At 40.4% G+C, this 23,158-nt stretch overlaps 1 protein-coding gene across 2 annotated transcripts in view; it reads left to right on the top strand.

Moving 5' to 3' along the window:
- Positions 1–23,158, top strand: part of RIT2 (Ras like without CAAX 2) — a 292,704-nt gene that overhangs the window by 9,110 nt on the left and 260,436 nt on the right. The window contains exon 1 of one of the 2 annotated variants that reach the window (XM_037037036.1): positions 3,080–3,206. The exons of the other annotated variant lie outside the window; for it this stretch is intronic. The gene's annotated coding sequence lies outside the window, so the exon portion shown is untranslated. Of the gene's footprint in view, positions 1–3,079; positions 3,207–23,158 lie in introns of those variants that run through there. 2 annotated transcript variants of the gene reach the window in all.

The raw sequence follows: 23,158 nt of genomic DNA, 5'->3' as shown, positions 1-23,158 counted from the left end.
GAATTCTTGGAAAATGTGATTTGGGTTACATTTGTAAATGTGTTGTATCCCCCTGCTCTATGCCTACTCTTGCTCTTTATATCTTTATATTGATTAGTTTCAGCTTTAGGCTCCTGAGTGGTAGGTAATTTCAGTGACAATAATAATGGTGGTTTGTTAGTTACCCTAGTAAACAATTTTTTTCTTCATTCCGACAGAGCTAGCATTCTCTCACACACACACACACACCACTGTCTGCTAGAGAAAGGATTTGGGGACAATTGACTGGCCTTGCTACAATGGGTCTGCTTAGAGAAGCTATAGTTTATAATAGAGCATGCCTGTGCTTGAATTAGTACTGGAATTAATTTCTCTAATACACACGTTGTTGTAATAAATTTTGAATAATTAGATGCTTTCTTCATTCTCCACTGCAGCAATGTTGCTACATTTAAGTGGAAAGAGTCATATTTAATAGTTGTGGGGAAAGCTTATAGTAAGCAATGCACATACATATTTATTTCGATGAAAGAAATCAGACAATTTATTGAAACTCACAAGGAGCATATCTGATATTTACAATTGTAAAGACTAGCTAATTGGTCCCCTCCTGTCGTCTTCTAACCTCCTGCATGACATTCTTCTCTGCTGTCTGCATCACCCTCAGAGGTTGTCGAGAAGTTCCGTTCTGCCTCTTTCTTTTCCTGCTCCAACGTCTCTGGGGGCCTGCCTATTGCCAACAGGCTGACATCAAAGCTCACAGGACTCCTGATGTCTGCGACATGTGGGGCTGTCTGTCGACTGGTCATCAAGGGGGCATCCCTGAGGCTAGTCAGACGGGAGGGAGTGTTGTGTCAGATGGCACAGGGGAGTCAAACCAGAGAGGGCAGGAATCTGTGAACCAGGAGGGTCAGTAAGATGTTCAAATAGAGAGTTACTCCGTGGTGATGGAGTCAGGTGAAAGACAGGTGGGAAGATTCAGAACTGAGATTGCAGAGGATGAGGTGTGAAGAAATGTTATCTGAGTGGACCCTGGTGTAATACGATTCGTCGGAGAGCATGTCTCTCTTCGTGTCTCTGTTTCTTGCCATCTCTTGGTGTGAGCTGTGCTCTGACCTAAAAAGACCCACCACTACCGTGACTAACTGTCTCCCAGATAATTTATTCTTCTTTTAGTCCCCTCAAATTCTTAAGACTCTTTTCTATAACATTCACATTAATTATTCTAACGTAAGCTCTCTCCTCCTTTCTCTCAATTTGTCTAGTTTTATCTGTCCTTCCAGATCCTGCAGGAGTATTTCCTACTCCTTAGTATCTTCCCAGGCTACTCCAGCCTAATATTCTTCCTCTTACACTCAACATTCTTTCTGACTATTATTCATTTTGTAACTGTTCAGAGTTACATAGTTTCTTCTAGCATCTGGTTTGTGGTCTTAAAATGTAATTTAAATCTTGCATTTTTATTTAACTTGCTATCTTTTTATATTTTATCTCCCCATCTTGATCGCATAACCCTATAAGATAGGGAATTCATTTTATGTTGTCTTTTTTTCCCATGAAACTTGTAGTAAATTCTCAAAAATATTTATAAATTCAGTTTTTTTCATGATTTGAGAAAATGCAGAGAGTAAGACATCCCACATATGTAGTGAAATACAACTAAGCAATGTTCTAAAATTTATGATACAAAGAGCCACAGATATAGAAAAGGAAATGGGCCCAGATAGAAACTTAACAGGTATGTGGTTGTAGGGTAGGTCAAGACTTGCGAGAAACCTAGGCTCACACCAGCATGAATGGTCTTTGATGACAATGAATTCGAAAATGAATAAGCCCATCCTATGTTTAGGATGCTAATTAACACAAAGAGGCCAAGTGAAGATTGTGGACCAAAACTTGTCAGATAGGTAAGATCAAGTAAATGCAAATGCCTCCTTAAAAGAAGTGATCACTTGCCGCATAGATACCGTAGACTCAAGAGTAATGCAAATTCCTCGAAAGCCCAAGTGCTGGACAGCTGGCAGCCAAATACATACGCAACCCTGAAAAGAACTCATGGTTCATTTTCCACTGAACACCAGAATTGGGGGGAGAGAAGTACTTTATGAAATATTCTTGGAAAACCCTCATGAACAAACCCTTAGAACTTTGTTTCCTCCTGTGCTTTTGAGTTCAACATGATTATAAATATCTGAAAAAAATTATTTCTTGATTAACACAGAGGAAACCCAAATTTGGTTGTGATTGTAACTGAATTACGAAGCAACCCCAAGTTTCCAAGTGTTTGTCTCGTCCGGGTGAAAACCGTACTGGGTCATGGTTTCACTTTGAGCCTCTATTCTGAAATGAAGGCATGGACCTGGAAAGTATTAGGCTAAATGAAATAAGCCAGCCAGAGAAAGACAAATATCATACGATCTCACTTATATGTGGAATCTAAGGAACAAAATAGAAACAGAGGCATGGATACATGGGATAGATTGACAGCTGTCAGAGAAGAGAGGGGTTGGGGATGGATGAAAGAAGGTGAAGAGATTAAACATGCACATGCATATGTAAACACACACACACACACACACACACATATATATATATACACACAAAATAGAGACAACAGTGTGGTGGTAGCTAAAGGGGAAGGGGGTGGGATAGGTGGAGGTAGATAAAGGGGGGATAAACAAATAGGAATGGAAAGAGACTTTGCTTTGGGCAATGGGCACACAATACAGTGTGCAGATGATATTTTGTTGACTTGTACACTTAAAATCTGTATGGTTTTGTGAAACAATGTCACCCCAGTAAATTCAATTAAAAGGTAAAATAAAATGAAATGAAATGAAAAATAGTCATAGCCCAGTACTTGTCAGCTTCAAAACTTGCCCAACCCTGCGCTTACTGCATTTTGATGAGAAAACAAATGTTTCAGCACGCTGCACTGGCTCGGGACTCACGGCACTTACTAGAACTTGTATGAGTCACGCCGCCGCCTGTGAGAGCTACTGTTTCGCCACTCATTGCTTGTTTGCTGCTTGTCAGTTTTGGCACTCACCATGAGTTATGGAATGAATGGATGCCGGGTACTGAGATACCACTTGAAAATAAAGCGAAATGAAGGAAATGATAAACCCAGAGAATAGCAGACAACCACAGAAACAGTATAATTGAGCCATTACACTTTCTCTGTGATTTCAGGAAGCTCTACAATCAAGGGAAGATCCATTTCATAGGTAACTGTTCCTGCTATGAAAAAAAGCAAGAAATCTCTTTGCTTGTGTTAAGAGCTTTTGGTTTCCATGTTGCTTAGCTGCTCACTCCTTTCTACTTGCTTTGTTACTATGAAAGAACTTAAGCAAGCTGGCCCTGGCTGGTGTAGCTCAGTGGATTGAGCGTGGGCCTGCGAACCAGATGATCACAGGTTCGATTCCCAGTCAGGGCACATGCTTGGGTTGCAGGCCAGTTTCCAGCAGGGGTCAGTTCCCTGCAGGGGATGCACCAGAAGCAACCATACATTGATGTTTCCTTCCTCTTTCCTTTCCTTCCCCTCTAAAGATAAATAAATAAAATATTTTTAAAAATATTTGTAAAAAAAGAACTTAAGCAAGCTAACACCAGCTTCTACCATTTCTTTACACCTGCCATTTTAAAAAGTGTCTCCTACCGACTTCATCACAGAAAAGCAAGGAGGGAATCTTTTTTACATTGCACACTCTGGTGTGAGGAGCACATGAGTTATCTGCCTCTCTGAGCTTATTTGTCTTTTCCTCGAGTATAATTCTGAGATAGCCGAGCATGTTTGAAGATGGGTCGACGTGCATTGAGATTGAAATTAAGTTCTGCCACTTGGAAGACAAGGAAGTCACTTTGCGGGCCCTTCCTCTTCTTCCTGATCTTTTGATGTTGGAGGACCTAGGGCTCATTTCTTGGACCTCAACTAGTCTTTAATTTTCTAGGTTATTTCATCCAGCACCTTGGCTGGACTTATGTTTGTTTGTTTGTTTGTTTGTTTGTTTATTATCCTCTCCAAGGACATTTTTTCATTGCTTTTAGAGAGAGAGGAAGGAAGAGAGGATGGGAGAGAGAGGAACATGGATGTGAGAGAGAAGCATTGATTGGTTGACTCCTCTATGTGCTTGGACCAGGGATCAGACTCATAACCTTTCACTTACAGGACAATGGGCCCCACCAACTGAGCCATACCAGCCAGGGCTATATCTTTAAATCTTTAGATTAAATTAATTTAAAGAATATGCAGATTAGCCCTGGCTGGTGTAGCTCAGTGGATTGAGCTGGGGCCAGTGAACCAAAGGATTGAGGTTTGATTCCCAGTCAGGGCACATGCCTGGATTGCAGGCTAGTTCCCAGCAGGGGATGCACAAGAGGCAACCACACATTGATATTTCTCTCCCTCTCTCCTTTCCCTCCCCTCTGCGGATAAATAAATAAAATCTCAAAAAAATGTAAATATTCATCAGGATAAGATTGAATGAATCAATCATGTTAGACTATTACATATATATAGTATATTTACATATAGTGTATTATTGGTAGAAGGAACCATAAAATTTGGGATATTCATCACCTTTGAGGGAGGGAGGTGCAGTGGCTGGGGAGGCATAGGGGTCCTGGGGTGCAGGGGACTTCCTCGTCTGAGTGTGGGTATTGGTGGGCATGAATGGTTACTTTGTGATAAACTGTACAATTGTAAAGTTTTCTATTGTGTATCTTCTTCAAGTATGCTAAATATCACAAGAGAAAAGGTTTATGATATTTTAGAACATTTTATCATGTGTGCAGACTTTCTTCCTAAACGCCAGTCATGTATTCACCTCTCCATTCGACATCTTCACTAAAATAACTAATAACAGAAACTAAAAATGTCTAAAAATTAACTACAGATCTTCTTTCCAAAACTGTTTCTCCTACAGCCCCCTCTTATCAGGGGTTGGCCACTCCATCCTTCTAGCTGCCCAGACCCGGCACCTTGGCCGGATCATTTGTTCCTCTCCTCTCATGTTTCCACATTTAATTCATAAGTAGATCCTTTGGGTTCATCTTTATATATCTAGAGGGTCCTATTTTCAGATTTTAACTGTTACCACCCTGGTTCAAGTTATCATCCTCTTCCGCTTGTTTCTGCTGTATTTTCCCTACGTGTTCCCCATGCTTCTACCATAGTCCCCCCCACAATTTATTCTCAAAAAATCAGCCAGCGTGGCCCCTTTAAACTAAAATTCAGATGTTGTCATTCCTGTGCTTCATCCCCCGACACAGGCCCTGTTTCACTCCCGGTGCTCTTAAATGGCCTGCCACTCTGTCACACTCCCACCGCCTCTCTTACTCCCTCGTTACAGCAACACCAGCTTTCTTGCTAACCCTAAAATACTCCCGACTTGCACACTCTTCTTTTGGAGGCTTTGTTCCAGCTTCTCCTCTTCCTGGAATACTTTCCTCCAGATAAGTGCTTGGATTATTCTATTTCTTTCAATCATCGCACTACTGTTATCTTGATAATAGCCTCTATTATGATCTCTATCCTGACCAGTGTGTTGTATGGAAACATTCACCTTTTTACAAGACTCCTATACCCTTTTTCTGTCCCCTGTTTCTTCTTTATCTAGCACCAATTTTCTTCACCTCTGTAATTTATTATGTTATTGGTTATTCTCAGTCTTCCAGAAACAGGTCTGTTTTGTACTTTCAAGTCTCTGGTGCCTACATGAAATAAAGTTCCCTGATCTGGTGAAGCTCAACTTCTTCGTCTCTAAGTATGGATAGTAACACCACTTTAGCTGGGGACTTGAAAGTTCAGGGGAGGAGCAACAGAGATTAGAAGTGATTCGATTCTGGATACATTTTGAAAGAAATGCCGAAAGATACAATGATTGGTAGGAGAGGGTTGTTAGCCTAAGCATTTAGAAGGATGGTTTTTCCAGCAACTGAAATGTGGTTATTATATGCAAAGTTCTTGGCTCTACAAGACACACAAGCTTAGTTTTTTAATCTTATGTAGCAAAAGAAAATGTTCATAGCTCTTGACGTTGTAGAGAGATAAAACATAGACACATTTTATGATCACTAAATGTTTATTTTCCAGTTGTATTCGAGGCCTTTCAAACAGATCTTTTCAAATGGAACTGTAGCTCTGATATGAAGATTAAGTGTAATAATCCAAACAAGCCAGTATCGTACTTATGAAATTCTTCTTCTTCTATCTATTAATAAAAAGATTGGTACTTGAGTAAGAAAGGGAAACATTAATAGACAAAGGATACAAATTCAAACTTACATTTGCACATTGTAATGGGAAGAGAGAAATGAAAGCTTATTTATAGATCACAGAATCTTAGAAATCTCTATTCAAAATGTTTTAAACCGAGCCATCCATTACTTAGGAGGAAGCTTCAATGCACGGAGCTCTTGCTTTCCAGCCATTGTCCTGAGTAATAGAAACAGCATTGAGTGAGCTCCCACCCCTGCTTTCAGAAAACTCCAGCAGGAAGGGAAAGAGAGACAAATAATTGGGAAATTACAGCTACTGAAGCTTTAAAGCTGAGCTTGTTGGTGTCCACTTCCCTGCTGTTCTTTCCCACAAACCTTGCTTTATGCGATTCACCTAGAACCAGAATAGAAATCCCCTCTTTATGTAATCCCTGCAGAACCTCATCCCCTCGTTTCCTGATGGGATGAGGAAACCCATCAGGTTTCCTGATCCTCCCCTGTCAACTGTCCTGCACCAACAGCCTGGTGTCACCTTCCTGTTTCTCTCTTTTTTTACCCCAGTACTCACATGACCGTTTGCTCACCCACGGCTGGATTTGTTTCCTCTAGAGGGTGCTTAAGAGCACAGGTTAGAGACTCTGCTACCAGCACTCAAATCCTGTGATCTTGGGCACATTACTTAGCATCTCTGAATTCCAGTGTTCTCATCCGTCAAATGGAAATGATAACAGAATGGTCTAGCAATGAATTAATGAGTAGCTTTCCAATAAATTAATGAGAACAACGTGCTTAGAACAGTACCTGGCACTCAGGTAGGAGTACTAGCTACTGTTGTTAGCATTGTTACTATGGTTATTGTTATTATATGTTTCCAACAACACTATTCAGTCCCATTCAGGCTGAAGACTATGCTTTCTACATTTTGTCCAATACTGAAATAACTCTCCTTTTTCTTGATTCCCAGAAAAGCATTTCTCATATACTTCCCTACCTATAACAACTGTTACTTGGAGTTTCAGGTTAAAGAAAAAAAAAACATTCATGCAATTGCAAGCAAATGACCTGGAGTGATTGATGGAAGACGTTTGATGGGAGACGTTTGTCTGCTGGTTCTAGGGAAGAAGGTGGTTTCTGACTCCCTAGCCTTTGGTCCTTCCTGGAAAGGAAAAGACATGTTTCTGTCCTTTTTGAAAACTCTCTGTGTGGCAGTAAAGAGCCTCTACCTGGAATCATTCTGGACACCCAAGGAAGGACTTTTCCAATACATTTTTCAACATTGCAAGCTTCTGGTTATTTTTTTAATATGAAAAACCTCATGTGTAATGAAAGTTTAGGGAGCCCAGGGTAGCTTTAGTAGTTCATTCCGTTTGAGATCACCCTGGAAGGTCACACCTTTTACATCGCTCCAGGTTGCTCTCCATCACTCCTGGCACGTGTGATTATTTTTAATTTTCAAATTTTATAGCTAGCACTTGAATTACATCAGCTAATCCCGATCTAACGGATAAGGTCCTCTGTTTCCACCTTTACTGATGAATCATCTGCTGGAGTTTTTAATATCAATTTGTGTGTAATTTGCTAATATTAAAAATGCTCATTCTTGAAGGTGATGCATAGCCTTCTGAAAGGCAGGAGTTCAGCTTTGATAATGTAGTATCAAGTTCACTAGAGTCTGGCTGGAAACCTACCATGGATGGTCATGATAAGAAAGAGCCCTGTCAGGGACACTTTTCAGGTCTTTTAAGAACTTCCCTACTGCTTGGTGGATAAACCATTTTTGGTTTTGTTTTTAAACTCGAACTTCTATGTAGCTCCTTTGGCACCAGCATCCAAAATGACTCCCCCAGTTCAAACTACTGTTTCATTGCACAGATCCTTCGCTCCAGCCAGTGGAGCCTACTGTCTCCCAAACAAACCTTATGCAATGCTGCCTAACTTTTGCATAAGTAGTCCTCTTCAAAGACCTTCCAGTGACATTGACCTTCTGAAATTTTCTCTGCCTATTTAAATTCCATTTATTTTTCAGGAGTCATGAGGTGACTATCCACACCCAGAGTAATTTATTCTTCCGCTCAATATTTCTAGCTTCTACTATCTATACCATTCATTTTGATTTATATATTTAACCTTCTTTGTGTATGTCCTCGCTCTTCATTATAATATAAACTCCCTTAAGTTAAAGTCTAGTTTTGTGTAGTCTATACCAATAGTTCTCAAAATATGGTCCTGGTTCTTAGCTGCTGCAGCACCCAGGTACCTGTTAGAAATGCAAATTCTCAGGCTCCACCACAGATACACAGAATTGGATGCACTGAGTTTGGGGCCAAGAATTCACATTTTAAAATATATTTGGGTATTATTATGTAGGTTTAGGTGGGAGAACCAAACTGGTCCACACATTTAAATGTGTATTGAAATCACCTGGAAGAGTTTTTAAAATTCTGATACCTAGGTATTATCCCCAGAGATCTGGATTGTACTTGCGGGCAGCCTGACCTCTGAGGTGTTTTCTAAGTTCCCCAAATGAGTACACATATATCGTGTAGCAGTATTTGGGAATTATCACTCTGTACGATACTGCCTTCTTTCCCTCCAAGAGCAGTCAAAGCTAAGCACATATTAGATCCTCACATATTTTTTAGTTAAAATGAGTTTCTTCTAACTCTAACAAGAGCTAAAATCCTTTGGGTAGGAACAAAGACACATCTCTTACTGGGCATGAAACTGGTTTTCGAATTCTTCCTCCATTTCTTTTCTTTCCTCCATTACCTTCCTTTCTCAGTCCATTAGATATTATCTTTAGCATCATACTTTCCAAAGAACTCCACATTTAGCATATAATGTACTTATTCAAGAAATTGTGTATGTGACAATTGTATGTGACACAAAAGATTTTGTGAATTATGTTTAGAAATTTCCCTGGGATTTAATTATTTTTTTAAATATTTTTCAGTATGAAATCCTGGATACATATAAAAATATATGTAATGAGAAGATCAAGAAAACAATAAAACAAACAACCTTGCACCCTACCACTCAACTTAATGGGCATTTTAGTTGTTTTATTAACTATCTTTAATCACCCAAGAAACTAACACAATTTTCAAGCCCTTTTAGATGTTATTATAGGCTAATGAAAGAAATGTATAAAGGCAAGACTATCTTTCCATCAGTCTTTAAACATACAATGCACATAACATGTTCCCACGGTAGCATGTGTCTGTGGCATGGAAATAGGAATCTATATTGTTACTTGGACAGGAATTGACATGTTATGAAATACTCTACACAATTCTTCTGTGCTATTGTGAACACTCTTTGCTCTCTTTAAAAATGTGAATTCATATTTGGAATTTGGGGGCCTGTCACTTTTTTAAATCTCAAGGCACGGTGTTAATGGCCTTGACAAAGGGAAGTATAATCCCTAGTTCTGTTCTATGAATTACTGGATTACTAACACACAGACCATGGAAATTCAAATAAGCCAAGCTGTGTAGTTTCATTCCATTCATGTGTATTTTGCTGGTGCTGACATAGGCTATCTTCATTAGAAAATGCCCTTTCCTAAACCTTCTCATAGACCCTAAGTAGACATTTGTTGATAAACCAGTGTATATATTCACTCCTCTGTTTCTATCCTTCCGTCTTTCACTCCAGTGTGCAATGCTTTCCCCGCTCTGGTCATTTCGTCTCTTGGACACACATTCTGTAAGAGACTTTTTCCTGATTATTGATCTGCCAAGTTTCAATTTTTGTGAATGTAGATGTTGTTGTATAGGATTATTCAATGTGCTCTTATAAGCCAGAAACTCTCCACAGAGTTGAGGGACCAAACATCCCCTGATTTTAAATGTCTCACCTTTAATCTTAGTGTAAGGAAAAGCAGCATATTAGATAATGTTTAAACTCCTCATATATATATTTTTCAGAAATAATAAGGTTAAATATCTTGTTCAATCAAATCATCATGCCAATTGAGTGAAATGCTTAAAATCTTCATTTCTGAAGTACTACTTCATTTACCAAATCAGCCAGTGCATGAAGTTATACTGCAGATAAATTTGTAGATAGATATTAGAGATACAATCTCCCTTGTGCCATTTTGGTTTAGATAAAATGATTACATTGAATTTAAAATGAAATTTACTTTTTTTGCATATGAAAAGGTGATCTAAATAAATGTGTTCCTAAATAGTAAGTTTTAAATGTACTTGTATATTTGTCTATGTTTTCAAATTGGATTTGCCACCTCGGTTTTTCTAATTGATGGGAAAAACACTTGTTCATTTATGTCTGATATTTTAACTTATTTTTATGCCTCATTTCCTGAAGTTATCTCTCCATGTGCCATTCTATAATATCTGCATTAATATATTAGTTAATTGTGAAGTTTTATACAAACAAGAAGCAAGGCAGGCATGGCTAACAGCTTCCCCAAATATATTTTCAACGCGAAATGCTGCATCATTTTGCCACATCAGACCCCGTCGTGTTGAATGTCTTCCTTAGTCCCTGTAATGACATTCAACTCAATTCAGAATAATTAAAAATTCATAGTGCTATAAAGAAGCAGCTGAAGAGAAAATATATTGCACAATATATGACCACCGATACACCATAAGAAATGACTGAAAGCAAAAGAGGGTAAATTTGAAGCTGATCTATGTGCTGGCATTTCACATCCAGCTCCAGCCAAAATTCAGCAAATTCTGATCCTCTGTAATCCCTTTCCTCTGATATTCATTGCTGTAAAAATACATAATCACTCAATTTTTCTCTGGCTTTCTCGACCTTTTGTGTCTTCCATCAGAGTCATTGTGAGCCGCAGAGGAGCCAGAGGCAACATGAAAAACCACTAATAATGATTTTGATAGATTTTTTCATTATTTTTGAGTTTTTAAAATATTACCTTAAAATTATTTTTTGATAACTGAAAGTCTGCCCCGTCCCCCACATCTTGTGCTTGCCACACCCTCCTCCCATCCTGGCTTCCATTTTCAACTTTGCCCTACGCATACATCATTCCCTCTGTAATTCAAAGCCTGATAGCTCATCTGGCATAGTCTCCAATATACTGTAAAAACAACGATTGTACCATGAAAGTAAAATCTAGTTTTCAAAGAGGCAGTGTCATTACCGACGTGACAACTGGATCCCACAGTGACTTGCTTGATCTTTACTAGTTTCCACAGGTGTCTCTGACCCCCATATCTCCCCTTAACCAAGGTGCTCTGGTTACCCTATGCACACACAAGACTCTTTTTTTCCTGTGTTTTTCCCTGACCTGCCACAGAACCGATTTCTTTGGAAATATCACTTCTCCATGCTGACAGTTTCCGCCGCCTGCAGGTACTTAGGATATTCATTCCGTATTCCTTTGTCATGTGTGTGGACACGGCTGCTTCTTAGAAACACTGCCCAGCGCTCCTCAGCTACTAGACACCGTGATGGGGTAGGGGGTAAAGTAGAAAAGAAATGTCTGTACAGTATATTGTTGATAGTAATAACCTTTTTTAAAAAACACATGTCCCCGAGATATAGCCATAGTAAGGGTGATATATGGCCACAGGAAACCAGAGCAGCGCATTTTTATCTTTGCAATGAAAGCCCCTTGTTAAGTCTGACCGTTGTTAAAGGAGACTCTCACGGTCTCCGGGAGATGAGGATTTTCCTTTGATTGACAGTGACACAGTTTAATGGAAACATTACAATGACCTTCACCTCTCTGGGTGGGGCTCAGTTCTCTCCTTCGAACAATGGAAGCACCAAACTAGTGTAACTTGAGATGTTTTCCAGCTCGTAAAGGAATTCTCTCCCATCGACTGACAGGATTCCTCAAGAAGTTTCTCTGTTTCTGAATCAAGCGAGTGTGAGTGAGGTTGCACTGTAATTTTAATCTTCTTTTAAGTTATTGTGCAAAAATATTTTATTATGAAAAATTACATCATTTAAATTTCCTTTTAGTAACATCAAGACTGAAACTTCCTCTGATCATTGCAGATTGGCCCAACACAGAGGAAAAATAAGAGACCTATCCTAACATCTAATTTCCAGCCAGGATTCCTTGCTTAAATAATACTATATTGTTTGCAGTTTTATAGTACTGTCTTGCTGGCTGTCATTTCTGGGGCATGGACTTGACAATAAGAAAGTGGAGACAGAAATGTTGCCTGCATGCTGAGCCTCTGTGCTTACGAGTCAACACGAAGTTTGCATTCGAAACTCTGACCCTCTGAGTCTGCACGCAGTGGTTTTTCCCTGAAGGAGGGAGGACTGAAGATTTATCTAGAATGCTCCCAGCATACACACCTACAGTTAATCTTGACATTATGTTTACATCTCACAAGCTTCTATGCACACTCAATATTCAGTAACAGTGTATTCTATCATTTTCATGTGAAGTCAACACCTTTGATTTTTAAGTTTTCAGAGAATAAGAGCACTTTTACACAAGTATCTCAAGGCATCTCATTCAAACCTCATAATGCTGTGAACTGGGCAGGGAGGTTGGATTCTCCATTTTCAAAAAGAAGAAGCCAAACTTGGATTACTAGTCTTAGAATTGGTTGAACCCTGTATCTTCTGACTCTCAGAGCCTCAATCTGGGGGATTAAAGGATCCCTCCAAGGAGCCCTTGCTGAAAGAGTGTTTCCTGGGATGGGGTCGCTGCACAGGCACCTTTACGGCAGAGAGCCTCTTTCTGTGCACTCTAACAATTTTGCAAAGGTGAGCCTAGTAGCTGGGAAAGTGGGAACATATTCAGTATTGTGTCTAAATGCAATGCCATAGACAGAAGGGTTCTGTGACCTGTTCTAACCATGACTGTCATTAAATTTCTTAACCAAGTGATGCATATGAATGATGAAGGCATCAGGATATCAGTGCCAGAAATTATGTCAATGCTTTAAAATCTAAGTAAACTACTTAGATCTATGTGGCTAGTGCGTAGCTGTATATAGCTAAGATCCAAGGGAAAATGGGCTCATCAGAGGCTTTTTAAAATATCGCTAGAGAAGTAAAGGTTAAATAAAACAGATGATATCCTTTCTTAATTACCTCAGGCAGGGATGGGACCAAGAGCATTCAGAATCCTAAATAGCAGATAATCCAAAGGTCATCTCTGTCTTTGGTGCATATAATACAATTTCGTTTGTAGCCCATCTTCCTGCAGTGTAACTGAACAGCCAATTTTGTTTTAATTTCCAGAGAATAATCCAGTTTAAGGTGGAGGGCTCAGGGGCACATGTGGCTCCCAGGAAACAGACTCACATTCTGGTCACAGGAGAAGGGATCAATGAAGATAATCATGACCTCGTGCATAAGGCCACATTTACCACAAGGAAGGGGTTTCAAAACAGGGCCATGGAAAAGGCTGTCTTATTCGGCACTTTATTCCCTCAACAGTTTAATACCCTCATCTGGTATAACACCCAGAGCAAATTCACGATACAAGTACCAAGACAATCATACTTCTTGGTGAGAAAAAAAAATAAAAACCAGAAATGTAACTTGCCTGTGTCTCAAGATTTTCATGTGCAGTCTAGTGTTCCCCTCCCCCGTGAATTAAGGTACAAATACTTTGGGGCAACAGTTATAGTTTATTCATTTGTATCACAGCACAGAGGCCGTTGGCATCAACAGAGCTCATGTTCAGTATATACAAGTTAGAAGAAAGAATGAGTGAAACTCCTTCTCTGTGCTTACTTTTAAGTTTAGGTGGAAGAATTTGATTTAAAGACATTACCTGGAGAATTATAAATTAATTTTTAGTTCACTGTATTTTCAACAAACCTTTATTCTATATTTCCCCTAATAATAAATGAAAAAACCTTTGGCATGTATTTATTTCCACAGTCAACACTTCCATATATGTCTCCTTACATTACTTTTGCAGGAGAAAACATTACATGAAGGAGATCATGTGCCCCTTTGTTGGTTACTAGGGATTCGGCTGTTTGATGATGACCCAAGGAAAGTGGAATGGGAACTGTGAAAATGGGGAGAAATAATTTTGACCAATGCCCTGTGCTCACCATCAAAGTCCAAGTTCAAGAAAATATCTGTGGACAAATTTAATGAATAATTCATTCTGATTTTTGCTACTGGTTGTTAATGAAAATCATGAAGGGACTTATAATAGGCTAATTTGCTGTAACTTTGTATATTTCCCTCTATTCTGTTTCTATTATTCCCCTCAATTCCACCAGTTCTTTTCCTATGGAAAAAAATTATGTAGCAGAGACATCCAGATACGTCCACCTCCTATATTCATGCGTTACAGGGAGTGGGTAACCCTCTATGCACTTTCATTTTCCTAACAAACTACTCTGATTATACTGCCTACATATAAAATTACATTTATTAGAAACATATGAACACCGAGATATATCATCCTTTTAAAAACGTTGGGCAAGCTGCAAAGTGTCTCTAGCAAACAATGACCATAATAATCCTTTAATAATAATTGAAAGCCCTCAAAGTTTCTGCTCTGTTCTCACGGTTTCTCTAAGCGCCAGTAAAATATGGTATGTGCCTGTGTCAAAGGTGATGAGTGGGAGATGCTGTAAACAGTTTTGCTGGAGACTGTTTAGCAAAAATGTGGCAGGACTCGAACTATAGCTCAGCCCCTCTGATTACTGGCTATTAGCTGTGTAACTGTTCCTAGACATGAGTAATAAAACTGACACAATGTGATTATTAAGACACAACAGGTTAATACCTGTTAAGTGCATATAATTTGAGGTAAACTTTGACTTCTAGATGTAGCTCTCATATCATTTTCACTTGTTTTGTTTCCAAAAATAGATACTGTATTCGTCAGTGTCACTGACACAATGCACTGTTGGGTCAAACAATACATCGTCAGGTCTCTTTCCTTACTCCCTCCAGACGTGTGGCTTCTCCACCGGAACTCCTCGGTGTCCATCCGCAGAGTGGTGATTAGCCTGGTGAGCCCACGCGTGGCAGCTGGTCCCCAGCACTAATTACCACACCAAGGACCACCAAACAACTGCAGCAACTTCATGGCAAGAATAATACAAAAATGAACAGACACCATGCAATAACTGTGAATTTTTCGTGTACTATTGGGGCAGTTAGACAAACTCCCTCAGACTTAGCTGAAACTAACAGGTGAAGATGATACAAGAGAGACATCTGATGAAGGGCAGTTTTGGAATTCAGTCATGTGTGGTTTTCAGTCACAATATTATTTGGATAAATATGCTCTAAAAATAGAAGAAAGAACCCCACCACTCCTGTTGGGTAGGACTAAGAAAGGTAAACTCACAATTATAACTAACCAACCCCCCCAAAATTGTTTGGGGTTTAAAGAGAGAAATGGGTGCTTAAATGCTTCATACAGTTGTTTTGAATAGTGTTAAGTATTGAATATTTTATATATATAAACTCAGAATAGTGAATGGTGCCTGGCACAGAGTATGGGTGGTGTGCTACTATCTATAGCAAACATTTACACATATTGTTACAGTGATTATTTTTTGGATGTCATTTTCTTTTTACCTGTGAAATATTTCATGACCTACTCTGGACAGGTGTGTTACCTGTTGGGAATCAAAGATGAACAGTGCATAGTCCCTGCTCTGAAGGAAGATGTCACTTCTCATTGGTCCCTGCTTAATCCTGTCATTTTTTTCGAAACTGCCTGTGAACAGCCACCCAGTGTGGCTTCTTTCCCCTCTTCCTTGCCACAGCAGTGCACCAGATACTGCATGGTGTTCTTAGTGAGTCCCAGGCTTCCTACTGTGTGTTCTCAGCCTCTGGCAGTGTTTGTACACACCCATTAATAGACCTAACTATAATGATTGCTATATCAATTACTGAGAACACTGGATCACTTTTGTTATATAACAGGGCTCTCATCATATGTTACTGGAACTTCTGGCAATTTGCTATTAAGTATCATGGTTTTTAAAAACAGAACTACATGTTCATGAAGACTAAGGTGACCATCTACTCAGGTTCGCCCAGGAATCCAGGTTTATTACTGTGGTTCTGGTGTAATTACTAACAGAAGCCCCTTCCATTCACAGAAGTGCCCTGGTTTGGATAATAAATTATGTGGTCATCTTCCGTAAGAAAAAGAACCCCTAGGAATGTACACGGGGCGTGATGGGAATAATGGTCTTGTTCTTAGAATAAATGGGCGGTGGCAAGTGATATTCAGCAGTCATTGAACTGCTGTGTTGGTTTCAGTTTCCTCTGTAGTTAACTCAGGAGTTTTGCTCCCAACCTTGCTTTTTGTACGTATCACTGAAATAAGCATATAACAGATTTTGAAAACAAAATGAATGCTTTCATGTGAATGCTATTGTTCTATTAATGGCAGAAAACCAAAGCAGGAGAAGGGGAGAAGGGAAGAGTAGGGCCAGGGAGGCAGGGAGGCAGGGAAGCAGAGTATTTCGGTGTTTCATTTGGCATTGCTCCGGGCCTGACGTCTGAGTCTTGGTGACCAGACATCCCAACACTCCACAAAAGCCCTACTCAGTGGTGAGGTGCAAAAGCAATAACTAGAAGAAGACAGGAGAGTGTGGGAATAAGGAAGTTCTGGATTCTGCTCTCACAGCTGTCACTTACCTGGTGTGTGGCCTTGGGTGAAACACTTAGAAAAGTGATTTTTGACCTCCTTCATTCCACGGCTCACATAAACTAATCACTAAAATTCTTGCAACACATCAGAAAGATGTTTTCTGCTGATCTGACAAAAACAGGTATAATTTTGAAACCAAAATTATACTAGCTCTCCACACCAGAGAGCTACTGTTGTGTAGGCAGTTGTCACTTTTCTATACTTGGCAATCTAAGGGAAGAGAGGTCAGTGCCCCTGATTAAACGGTTATGTTTTAAAAATTGCATGTTTTAAAAATTCCTGCGGCACACTGGTTGAAAATCACTGACTTAGACCCTTCCTCTGTGGACCACGTTCTTGTGAGTGGCATGAAAACAACACACCTGTGTTTGCAGAGGCCAGGTTAGGAATTAGGAGATGTTCACATGTTCTCTCACAGGGGAAGCTGCGCCCCTGCAGATCAGCAACCGAATAAAGGTCGGTGGCCCAAAAGTCAATGAGGCCACAAAAAGCTTTGTTCGTAATAGATAAATAGAAAGATAAGAACTGTGTGTGGTGAATAATGAGTGAATTTTAAGGCCTTGAAACATCAGTGCCCTGGAATTGATTATTTTTAGAGATGGAGGTTAGCCAACATTTGGATGAAACCAGCGTCTACTAGTGTACTTCCTCACATGAGGACAGTTAGTTTTGTAGTAACAGGACCCAGGAACAGGACAGAAGGCAATTTTGCCAAGTGAAATAGTGCATTACAGCTCAGGGGCCTTTCTTTTATTTCTAATGTGACAAACGCTCTGAAATTCAAAGTTGGGAAGGGACTTCATTCTCTTTGCAGGTGGGTCCTAGAGTGAGCCAGATGGAACCATAATTACAGACTTCAAACACTTTGAAACAGAATGTTTCCTCGATTGTTTGCACTCTGTAGGAAGTAAATATATGTGGAAGATGCAAGAGATGTCCGTTTGAAGAACACAAAATGTTTTAGCAAATTTGTGGGCGTGTTAGCCACATTGGGCTGCACTCACTGATAAGAAGTTCCATCTAGGTAACCTTGTCTCACCTTACACAGAAAACTGAAACATAACATCAATTTAAAAAGTCGGTGTCCTAGAACAAATGCGATTCACCGCCTGCTCTAGACACTATTGTTCTCATCTGTGATGCAGTCTAGTAAAGACCACGCAGGCTGTTTACACAGAGACTTTGTGCGGGCGATGGAAATACATATAATGACAGGGTGGTTGGCATCACAGTTGTCAGGGTAGTGATGGGGGACTGTCAGGTAAATGAGGCCATGTTGCGATGCTCATGCTACTATTGAAATCTAAACGGTGTCACGTGAATGATCACAGTTGGAAAGGCAGTTGTTATTCAACACTGGACTACAACTTGAGTCTCCTGACAATGCAGTATTCTCACTCCAAATGCAATACAGATAAAACGGAGTGTCAGGTTACAAGGGGCCAGCCTTAATTCAACATGAACAAGTATTTGCTTGGGATAGAAGCTATCTGACAACAAAGTGTCCCAGAGAGAAGTGTTCAAAGAAATGCTTTGGCCATTTCTGAACTACATATAATTAGCTACCTGTATATGGACACTTGGTGGTGAGATTCTATAATAAGCATCTGTATATGTACACACAGAATGTTGCCTTCTCAATGGCTACCTATAGAAAGTACTCTTATAGGTTTTCTTTACTTTGCCATCCCATAGCCACATTTGCTCTGACAGTGTTTCTGAAAAAACATAAATTACAGGTTACATCAGATTTGATTAAAAATTTTGGATTCCGCTTCTAAAAAAGAAACTATTAAATTTTTGATATTGTTATCTTGAGGCAAAACGAACCCCTCTGTGTCATAACAGAAGGTGCCCTGGGAGGGAGGAAACCACGGTGTTGACCGCAGGAGGCGGGACTGCTCAGTGGGCGATAATACAGCCCTGGAAGCAGACACCCCTGGTTCCAAGGCAGCCTCGGAAATTCACAGGTGGCATTGACAGAGGGCACCCAGGGAGGCCTCAGCCCCGTAGTGGGGTCCAGGTCCTTGCCACCGCACAAGAGAGAATTCAAGGGTGAGACAGAAAGATTCCGCAAAGCACAGTGCATTTACTGAAAGCAAAGTTACACACTCAAGCAGGTTGTGCAGGTGAACTTGGAGAGCAAGACACCCCTGATGGGGTCTGGGTAGAGGTTTTTGTCAAAGGTAGGCAAGGGGCAAGGGACAGGGCGGTTCTCATCTTCTGTCACCGGTGGGGTGACTAATGATGCGTTTGCCCTCATCCCTCCCCTGCAGATAGTGACTTCTTTTTAGCTCCTCCTGGAACTGTCACAGTGACTTGAGGTGGGAGTGGTTCAAAAACCGCAACGTAAATTTATTATAATGATATTATAATAGCCCTGCTGGTCACTGGGAAGTCAATATGGCTGCTGAATCTGGCTGAGACCATTTTTCTTTTTGTCTCAATCACAGGAAATTGGGAAGGGAAANGTACTCTTATAGGTTTTCTTTACTTTGCCATCCCATAGCCACATTTGCTCTGACAGTGTTTCTGAAAAAACATAAATTACAGGTTACATCAGATTTGATTAAAAATTTTGGATTCCGCTTCTAAAAAAGAAACTATTAAATTTTTGATATTGTTATCTTGAGGCAAAACGAACCCCTCTGTGTCATAACAGAAGGTGCCCTGGGAGGGAGGAAACCACGGTGTTGACCGCAGGAGGCGGGACTGCTCAGTGGGCGGTAATACAGCCCTGGAAGCAGACACCCTTGGTTCCAAGGCAGCCTCCGAAATTCACAGGTGGCATTGACAGAGGGCACCCAGGGAGGCCTCAGCCCCGTAGTGGGGTCCAGGTCCTTGCCACTGCACAAGAGAGAATTCAAGGGTGAGACAGAAAGATTCCGCAAAGCACGGTGCATTTACTGAAAGCAAAGTTACATACTCAAGCAGGTTGTGCAGGTGAACTTGGAGAGCAAGACACCCCTGATGGGGTCTGGGTAGAGGTTTTTGGCAAAGGTAGGCAAGGGACAGGGCGGTTCTCGTCTTCTGTCACCGGTGGGGTGACTAATGATGCGTTTGCCCTCATCCCTCCCCTGCAGATAATGACTTCTTTTTAGCTCCTCCTGGAACTGTCACAGTGACTTGAGGTGGGAGTGGTTCAAAAACCGCAATGTAAATTTATTATAATGATATTATAATAGCCCTGCTGGTCACTGGGAAGTCAATATGGCTGATGAATCTGGCTGAGACCATTTTTTTTTTTTGGTCTCAATCACAGGAAATTGGGAAGGGAAAGCAAGCAGGGGATCAGGTGGCCGTCAAAAGTAGCGTCCACAATGTTGTAGCCAAGGCAGAAAAGGGGAGGGGTAGAGTTCGAGACCTCTGTTCCCTGCTCTAACTGTCCTGCCTCAGTGTGACTGGAACATATTTAAGTGCTGTCTGCCTTCATCCTCATCCATACACATTCTGTGTTCAGGAAGTATTAGCTGCTCAAAAGATCATCATTTTTATCATTAATATGGTATTTCTCATATTTTATTGGCCCAAAGTAAACCAGTTTACCTATTTAATACTTTGTGTTTAAAACTTTTGAACACAAAGTATTAAATAGGTAAAAAAGTGTTGTAGCTTGTGTGTAAAAATTAATGTCACAGGAGTTCGGTATCTTTACTATTTATTATAAAATATATGTGTCTGGTGTATGTGTGTTCATAGGACTGCATTTTGCTAAAACTTTCATGGGGACTTTTTATGTACATGTATATTACAAGGTTTTAAATATAGAAACATAATGTATTAGTGACTCAGTTACGCATATGTTCTTTGAAACTTTAGTACTGAAGTTACTGACGTAGTGAAAAGCATTATAGGTTCATCATCAAAGCGCAGGATTCAAAACAGTTACCATTAATTATTAGCCATGCAACTTTAGAAAAAGATTCTTGCAATCCTGAGACTATATGTCTTCATTTAGAAAGTAAGGATCGCTCTCATTTATTGACACCATGAGGTGGTTATGAGACACAAATGAGAAATAAATGTAAAGTTATTTTGAAAGTTGAGTGTCCTAACAAATGCTTTTTAATCTTATATATTTTTTAGTTTTAAAAAATATTTCCATTTATTTTATTTTTAGAGAGAGGGGAAGGAAAGGAGAAAGAGGGAGAGAAACATCAATGTGTGGTTGCCTCTCACACACTGCCACTGGGGACTTGGCCTGCAACCCAGGCATGTGCCCTGAGTAGGAATCGAACTGGCAACCCTTTGGTTTGCAGGCGAGCACTCAATCCACTGAGCCACACCAGCCAGGCAAATATTTTTTGTCCTAGATGTGCAGATGGCCATGCATGCATTTCAGGACATGTGCCTATTTGCATGGCAAAGTGGTCAGTGGTTCATGGAATGAAGGCAGACAGACACCTGTCTTTGCATCTGGGTTATCGGGCTCTCTGTTCACTTGCTGAGCACAGATTTCAGTGCCCTCTCTGGGTAAGTAAGATGCCCTGGGTTGTCTCGGGGAATTAATGAGAGGATTACCACAAACACTATGTATAAAAAACTTGAGCTGCCTGACCAGTGTTAATCACTCAAATGGTTATAATAATTTTTATGTCTCAAAAAAGGGGTATAAAATCTAGCTGAGCCTGCTTGTGATGTCTAGTGTGGGGATGACTTTCATCGCAAGTCCCCCCAGTTGCCACGGATGAATGTAATCATGACTGAGACATGATGTGATCTGCTTGGGGAGGAGAGGTGGCCATTTTCTCAGGGGAAAAAGGCATTGAACTTCTTCCACTAGGGGCTTTTATTGGGTTGTCATACACAGGAATACAGGGCGGCAAGGATCAAACAGTAGATAACATTTCAAAGAAATCTGAGGGCTTAGTGTGAGTCAGAGTCTGTCAGGAACAGAGTGTTAGGGTTTTCTGCTAGAACTCTTAACATGAATGAAAGCACTCTTAGCAGAGCAGATTTCACAGGTTTATCAGGAAGTATTTGTGATGCCAGATTTTTCCCCAGGACACGCTCTAGCAAGGCAAGGAGCTGCACCTCTCCCCATCAGGTATTCAGGCTTAAGGGGATTAGAGCCAAGAAGCACTTCTCCCAGAGGACATGGGGACTCAGGCTTTGTCACATAGCCGGGCGGCAAGAGTCCATTGCTCACTCTTTGTTGCAGCCCCCACCCGGAGTCCTTCCATGAAGGCCTCCCAAGTGATTGAGTCTGGCTTAGGTTGCCCCCACTGTGAGGGATCTTACCCATCGTTGACTTCTGACGAACCTTTGGGGGCAGGGAGAGAAGACTGAGGCAGCCTTTGCTACCAGAGACAAGCTTTATCTCCTGTGGCTCACATCCCAAAGGTCGTCTCCTGGCCTTAGCCACAAGGAGTCGAGATACAATTCCTAGAACCAGGCAGAGCGGTCTGCAACAGTCTAGTTACTCAGGGAGGCAGCAAGAAGGACTGAGAGTCTGCACTATAAATTCCCTTGAGAACACACTTATGCCCAGCCCATTCTGGTTACAGGAGTATCCCCTGTCGTTTTTGGAACCATGATCTAGGGATGTTCCTCCAAATATCTACAGGGCTTATTCCCTTCCTTCCTACAGGGCTTTAATTAAATGCCATCTTTCCTATGAGACAGTCCCTAGCAGCTGCCCCATCGCCAACCCCTGTATATACTTGAGGTCTCCATTAGTACTTACCATAATCCAACATAATTCATATTATACTTTTTGTTCTTCCTTATTGCCTGCTCCTTATCAACCCTCCTCTCTTTCTCCAGCACACACTCTTAGTTAGAATATAAATTGTGTGGGCAGGGTTTTTTTTTTGTTGTTGTTGTTGTTCTATTCACTGCAGCTATATCCCAAGCATAGCACATAGTAGATGCCCAGTAAATACCTAGCATTGAAAAAATGTCAAATTCAGGGAAAGAAGGGTATAGCTATGCAGCTCATTAGCACTTAATAAACTGCAGAAATCAGCCAACACATTTTAAGGATTGCCCTGTTTCTGCTACTATCTTATATATCCAGGTTTCACTCCTATTGTAAGCTCTTTTTTAGAAGGGAAAAATAATATATTCTCAGAATCCAAATAACGTGCAGCCGTGAGTAGCACACATTATAAAGCAGAGGAAATTGAATAGCAGTTAGATAATATCACAGAAAGGAACCTTTCTAGGAATGCCAACAATACTCTAAAGCCAAACCTATGTTTAATTGTCCTCCATCTCAGCTTGTTCCTATCGGATCCACTCCTCGTGTTAAAATGATAAAAAATGATACCTCTGGATTGATATTGAAAATATTCTTTTATTCACTGCAGCCAGAAGAAAATGAGCTTTGGATTCATACAAAATTCAATC

The sequence above is a fragment of the Sturnira hondurensis genome, unplaced genomic scaffold, assembly GCF_014824575.4.
Source record: "Sturnira hondurensis isolate 20B ecotype Veracruz unplaced genomic scaffold, ASM1482457v3 Scaffold0001872, whole genome shotgun sequence".
NCBI lineage: Eukaryota > Metazoa > Chordata > Mammalia > Chiroptera > Phyllostomidae > Sturnira > Sturnira hondurensis.
This window is presented reverse-complemented; position numbering and strand designations above follow the sequence as displayed.